The sequence below is a fragment of the Monomorium pharaonis genome, chromosome 2, assembly GCF_013373865.1.
Source record: "Monomorium pharaonis isolate MP-MQ-018 chromosome 2, ASM1337386v2, whole genome shotgun sequence".
Lineage (NCBI taxonomy): Eukaryota > Metazoa > Arthropoda > Insecta > Hymenoptera > Formicidae > Monomorium > Monomorium pharaonis.
In genome coordinates this window covers 9,263,595-9,270,949 of record NC_050468.1, presented here as the reverse complement: position 1 = coordinate 9,270,949, position 7,355 = coordinate 9,263,595, and the positions used below count along the sequence as shown (strand labels likewise).

Below are 7,355 nucleotides of genomic sequence, written 5' to 3'. Positions count from 1 at the left end.
TCTAAATGAATTTTTTTTATAGAATTGATATGAATATTGTATAATATTGTTTTATTTTAAATTCTTGTTAAATCAACTTAATGACACTTAAATTGTCATTATATCTTATTAGTTTAAAAACCATGTATTATTTTTTCAACAAAATGTGTGTATTGAAATTTAATCACAATTTATGTTAAATTAACTAAATAATGTTTGCAGCAATCGGTGACGTCAGTGTTTAATAGAAACAAGTAAATTATTTTTTTATTAAACTTTTTTTTATGTAAATACTTTTTATGTAATTAGAAAAAAGTAGACATATAATTGATACAACTGATATAATGAATACTTCAAATGTTCCATGTTATTGAAAGAAAGATTTTAATTGATGAAACCAAAGTATTTTTTCAGACATTAATTCAATTAAGAATATTATTGAATTAATAAAATCAATTCTAATTAAACTGGCATTGTTGATTAACATTATATTTTGTTGTCATGAACAAAAAATGTAGTTGAATCAAGAGTATTTATTCAATTACATAAACCTAAATTATTAATTTTATATTTAGTTGAAGTATTTATTTATTTGAGAGGAATAAATATACAATTGACACAACGACATTTTTCAAATATTTTATGTTATTAAAAGCATGTATATAAAATTATACAAATACATACGTAAAATGTATTATTACGATTTTATATATTAAATTTACACGATGGTGTGTAAATTTAATTTATAAAATAGTACAAATACAAGTGCAAAATGTATTATTACAAAAACATGATTAGAAATCTACTTTAAATATGTAAATTTACAAATATATTTTTAGAAATTACTTTGAACATGTAAATTTACTTATGCAAGCTGTGTATTTACTATATAAGATTATAATTTTATTTACAAGATGTAAATTTACTAATGTATGTAAATATACAACTTTAATAGTTGGTTAAAATAATATATTATCATCTATATATTATTTTAACAATGCATGGCGCAACAATAGGTGCTTCAATATCTTTTAAGGCTGTCCCTTCCTATATAATAAATTAAATACATTTATAAAATATTTATTATGTATTAAAAAAGTAACACATGAATATGTGTGTGTGTGTGTGTGTGTGTGTGTGTGTGTGTGTGATTTACAGGATATATTTTAAATAATACGTTGAAATCTTCTTTGAAATGTCTCATAATAATTCTAATTAATTTGACTTCTAATAGCTCCGTTGAATTAACAATTTCTTTGAAATTTTTAATACATCCATAACTGAGTAATTTGTCCTATTTTTTTAACATTTCTTTGCTTTTTTAATGGTATGTTTAAACTTTGACTTAAAGATCTTTTCATGTGTGATCTGTTAAGGTAGCAATTTCTATCACGAAGTTTTAAATACCATGTGTGACTTCCATCTCCAAAATATTCACCATCTTCATCCATATTTTTGAATATTTGAGGATATTTTTTAATTACTTTTTTAGCTACTATTTTTAATGCTTTTAAAGGTATAAATTCTCATACGTTTCTCATCTCTGAAATTATGCGATTTACAACAGCATGTATTATGTATTTGCTCTGATTGTCTGCTTTTAATTCTTTAACCACTGCAGATTCCAATTTGTCCCAAGGTATACAAAAATTCAACCAAATTTTATCATTATCTGACTGCAATAGTAGTGTTTTGGCGATAAAGCATATCGCATACTTGATAAGGATGAGAAAGTAGATGTAAAATCATTATCACAGGATGTTGCAGTATATGATTGTGATTTTGCCTCATTTTGAGGTGACCAAATGTCCTTTTCTTCTAATAACATAAAAATTTCGCCAGAACAAAACTTTATCATCATCAACATTTGTCTTATCTTTTTCCATAACAAGAATAGAACCATTGGGCGCGTTCAACAGACGGAGCAGATCAGAGAGCGCTCAGTGATTCTTTACTATGCTTGGTTTCTGCTTCTAAATCCAACGAAGAACTAAAGGCAAGAACCAGTCATAGTAAAGAATCACTGAGTGCTCACTGATCCGCTCCGTCTGCTGAACGCGCCCATTGATACCAAGTTTCGTGTTAGCATTGCTAATAAGATCAGATAATATATTAACTGATTCATTGATTAAGAATGAAGTTTTCTGTTTTCTATTAGCTGACCACACTTTAAATAAATAAGACATCTGCAACATAGAAAACATATACGTATGCTTTATATATAATGACTAAAAATACAATACTAAACGATAATTATGCAAAGATATTACTTACATAATCTTATAAATCAAGAGGTGCATATTTGAATATAAAAACAGCAATTAAATTTAAGGAAGTTTCAAGAATAGGATGTGGAATAAGTAAATTAGAATATGAAAACAAAAAAATTTTGTCGATTTTATACTTTTCATCTTTAACTTTGAATTGCTCATATACTCCAAAATCAATATTGTGTGCAATTTTTATTGTGATACCCAGAAAATACACATTTGTATAATAAGTATTTATTAAAAAATATTGAATTTTGCACATAATAAAGTAATCATAACGATCTTTTCCTACGCATATGTACATATTTCTTTTGTATGTAATACATTTGAATGTAATTTGTGAAGCAATATAATAAAATTTTCATTTCTCTTATTATAAAAATAATTTATTATAACGGAAGAAATATTATTACTAAAATTTTCCGGAATATATTTTTCTGCGTCGTCTACTATTACTAAATAACAGTATGTACTTTCCGGAAGTTGACTTTGTAGAACTTGACGTTTATATGATAACATTTTTGTTACATTCTTATAGTTTTGCGAGTGTTTAATTATGTTTTTAAAGTATTTGTATTTGCTCTCAAATCGCAAAGTCCATAAATGCTTTAGTGGGCCAAAAGATAAAAGTAAAGAAGGGTAATGAGAAATGTAATAATGTTTTGGTCTTAATTTTATGTTTGGAAAACATTTTAATCTTAGAAATAAATATTCATTGATTTTTTCTTGCAATAATGCCACCTGACCAAAAGATAGTGTATTAGCAAAAATAAAAAACATTTCTCGAAGACATAATATTAATAACCAAACATTATCTTTAGTATTTTTAATTTAATCAAAGATAGTTAATGGAAGTATCAATAATAATCTTCTAATTTGACTTGCGGTACCTGAAATTCTGCACGAATCTTTTATAGTTGGACTACTAATAAAGCTTTTTTCATTTTTAAATTTGATTTTTTGTAATCTCATATTTAGAAATATATAATTAAACCAACCTTCTTTAACGAAGTATTTGATGCAATACATAATGTGTTTTTTAATGTGTTTTAATTTGATTTTATAATGTTTATATTCAATTGTATATATTTTATAATATACATAATCCTCGCGTTACTCGACGGCTGTCTCCCGTCGCGCGCGTCGACCATTTTCGGGGCCGGCTTTACAAGCTCGATCTGAGGAGTCTGCCTTTCCCGTTGCTCCTCCTCCACGACTTCGCACCACGGGATGGTGTCGCTGGCCCCGCCGGGGCTTGTTTGCACGGCTCGCTCCTCCATCTGTGCTGGCTCGCCGTTCGGCCTGTTTCTCCTGCCACAGCTCCTTTACTGCCTTCAGCATGCGGACCGATCGCGGTGTTTTCTTCCGCATGTGTACGAGCCCACGAGCGCCGCCAGGTTGAACTCCTGCATACCGGCCCTGCATCTTCCGGGATGTTTCGCGGGACCCTTGCAGATTGTACTACTCTCTTTCTGGGAAGGGGAGATCTGGCACAGGGATCAGACACACAGAACAACACAAAATATTAGTTTAAGTCGACGCAATGGCTTTTAAGTCCTTTATGTGTACCTTCCCCATTAACGTTATCTAAATTTGCGAGCTCGTACACAACGGGAGACAAAACTTTCGCGATTTGGAAGAATCCCTGAAATTTTGGCGATAATTTTGCGGCAATGTTTTGAGCTGCCGATGACAGCGTGTGCTGTCGCCTCAACTAACTTTCCCACCTCGGGGAGTCCTCACTAATCCATAACTATTTTTCTCCGGTTCTTGTTAGGAAACATCAGGATAGATAATGTTTGTACATCATGATATTGAATGGCGCGATACAGTGTTTTAACATCTTTAAATCATAAATATCGGAAGATAGAGATGGAGTGTGAGTTCGCATGGGGGAAGTCTTTTCGGGGAGGGTGACGAGGTAAACTGCCCAGATAGCCAAATGAAGGCAACGTGTTGTCATTTTGCTGTCACTTATTCCCTATTAATTTCATCAAACTAAAGCCAAGGTGTTTTACCTCAAATTGTCTGTTGTTCTGACATCATGTAAAATTCTTTGTTAGAATTCAACAAATTGACGGCAAGTTGTCAACATGCATGTACAATTTGCTGTCAATGTGACAAGTTGATTATTTCTCAATGCATGCACTTACAATTTCGTAAACTCATGAAGGTTATTTGCCCTTCTGATGCAAACTTTGTTCCACGTTAAATTACAATGACAGTAAATTGTGGGCAAGTTTACAACATACATGCAGTGCATTAATTTGCCCGATATGCTCAATCTCGCTTGGCTATCTGGGTGTGAGCACTTTCTATTGGATGGAATAATGCGCGCGCGCAATGGCGTTTAATACGAAATAGGACTCCTGTCTACCAGACGCGGAAATGCTTGCCGCGCGACAAAAGAGAACGCGGTAGTCAATCAATTTATCATAAGCGATGAATTTATTGGTTACCGTGTTATTTTTTGTCGCGCGGCAAGCATTTCCGCGTCCAGTGGACAGAAGGTCATATTTTAATATCTCTGAATGCTAGTATTACACAGCTATATATATTTAATAAAAAGTCATTGCATTTATTGTATTTTACATTAAAATGTCAACCTTTTTTTTAATAATAAATAATACCATGATAAAAGGGCTACTAATAATAATGATTATTTTTAATTTTATTGCAAACTTTTATTCAAATGTAAATAATTACAATTGATATATTCTCAATGGAGACGTCATACATATACACATTATAAAAAATAGTATAAATATTATTACAAACTTGTTTACTTATTGGCAAAGTACATAGTCATATATAAGTCATATACACTTCTTTAGAAATATAGTCATGGGATATAGATATAGATATAATAATATTGTCTCCGTTTTACAATACATAATATAATTAAAATTAATAATGATTATGGTGGAAAAAGTGAGAAAATCTGTTAAAAAAATAATAAAATCCGTATAATCCGTAAAATGTTTTTATTTTTTATTAAATTCTTTTTTAAATACGAACTTAAGTTATTTGTACTTGATGAACTTTTGATCAATAAAAATTATTAAATTTCTTGCGTGTATTTTAACTTATAATATTATTTTAATTGAATTTAATAACTTATAAAGAATAATATTATGTATTATAATAATACAATAATATTAACTTTAAAACTTTTTAAATTGTCACATTGTTTAAATTTTATATTTTATATTGAGTTTCGTTTCTTCTCTATCTGTAAAATATGTTATAATAAATTAAGTTATACATAATATCATTATATTAATTAAATAAATTACTTCAGGTAAAGTTTCCGACATTTTTCTTTTTTGAGGAATTTGAACGCCTTTTAATAATTTTGATAAGTTCATGCGACCCGTTAATTTTCGAATATCATTTGTATCATTTACCAGAAATATACTGGATCACCTATAAAAATATGGATAAATAATAATTAAGTTATATTAATAGGGAGTTATTATGGATAAATAGTAACACGAAATAAAATATAAATGTAAAATACAAATATAAAATATACAATTTTGTTAAAACAATTTAATTTTAAAACAACAGATATTATTATAATAATAAAATAATTTAATAAATATTTAAAATATTATTAAAGCTATAGTTAAATATATTATTCATCACAAAATACTAATACTAAACATAAATACTTGTCGTTTGAACAGTTCCAATTATCTCTATCTTATCTCCTTTCTGAATTCCAAATTTATTATATTCCTGTTTGTCAAAATTTATAATATGGACTTCTATTTTATATGTTCCATCTGTTAGTGAACCATATGCAATTATTTTATTTTGTTTATTATCATGTGATTCCGAAAAATTTGTTTTAATGTAAGCTTGCAAAACTGTAAAATATGCATGTGTAAATATAAATTTGCATATATATTTTATGTATAAATTCCGAATTGCATAAATTATATTTTTATTTGAAAAACACATACACACACATATATATATATATATATATATGTTAAAATATATATATTAAAGCATACTAATGCGTTGAGTTGTATTTAATATTTCATTTAATTTCACTGGTATTGGTTTATCCTGAGAATTTGGAGTGGGTTCATATTTCCCCAAATTAGATATCACAGTATTTTTGCGAATTAGCAATTCGTAGGAAACGTTACCATTATTAAAAGATGCTATTTTAGGAATTCTGGCTTGTACGCCATCCAGGTGAACAATCTCCATTAAAATCATTAAATTAAATGTTATTAATATTATTAATGTTATTTTAAAATTACATTATACTTAAAGTTATTAAGTAAAAATATAAAAGTAAAGACAAAGAAATAGAGAAAGTATAGAATAAGGTATAGGTATTTTTGTAGGATTTTTCAAGTAATTCCAAGTAAAGTGAAAAAATTGTTATACATTATTTTTTTTAATATTTACATGGTTTGGGATGATATATGGAATTATTCTGTCAATGTCATCATTCCACGAAACAATTTGTATTCGTCTCCCACTGCCATTATTTAAGAAAAATTTTAAAACTTTATATTGTTGGTTGTTCCCGACTATTCTAGGAGATTCGATCCCATCAATATAACCGATTATTTCACTATAAAAAAAGTTTAAAATTGTGCATCAATATATGTATTTTAAATACAGTTATCAGCAGAGATTGGCTTGATGTTTTTCATCTCTAAGCGTGTATTAATATCCGAGTAATGAAGTACGATTGTTGAAAATGTTATTTATTTATATATAATAAAATCTTATTAACAGAATAAAATAATTATATTTAAAAACTTACACTGTCGAATCAAAAATCTGAATTGCATCCAATTCTTCATTTTTTGTTAATAATTCGGTAGGGTCAATTTTTTCTAATTCTGTTTCAAGATTTGCCAGTTCCGTTTCAAAATTTGACATTTTTAATTAAAATTCTGTAAAAAATATAATTATAATTATATTAACCATTAAATTCGTACGAAATCATGATTACATTCGTAATCTCAAAGAGGGTATGAGTCTTGATCTTCAAAGGCGGCACCCGAAAATTTTGTCTCCTGCGTTTCGCAGGCCTCAAGTGTTCCGTACGGCTACTTCAACTATACGAAAAGTCGT

The 7,355-nt window shown here is 28.2% G+C and overlaps 1 pseudogene; it reads right to left on the bottom strand.

Annotated features, from left to right (window-relative positions):
* Positions 1–738: 738 nt before the first annotated feature.
* Positions 739–4,112, bottom strand: LOC118644500 (annotated as a pseudogene).
* Positions 4,113–7,355: the final 3,243 nt, after the last annotated feature.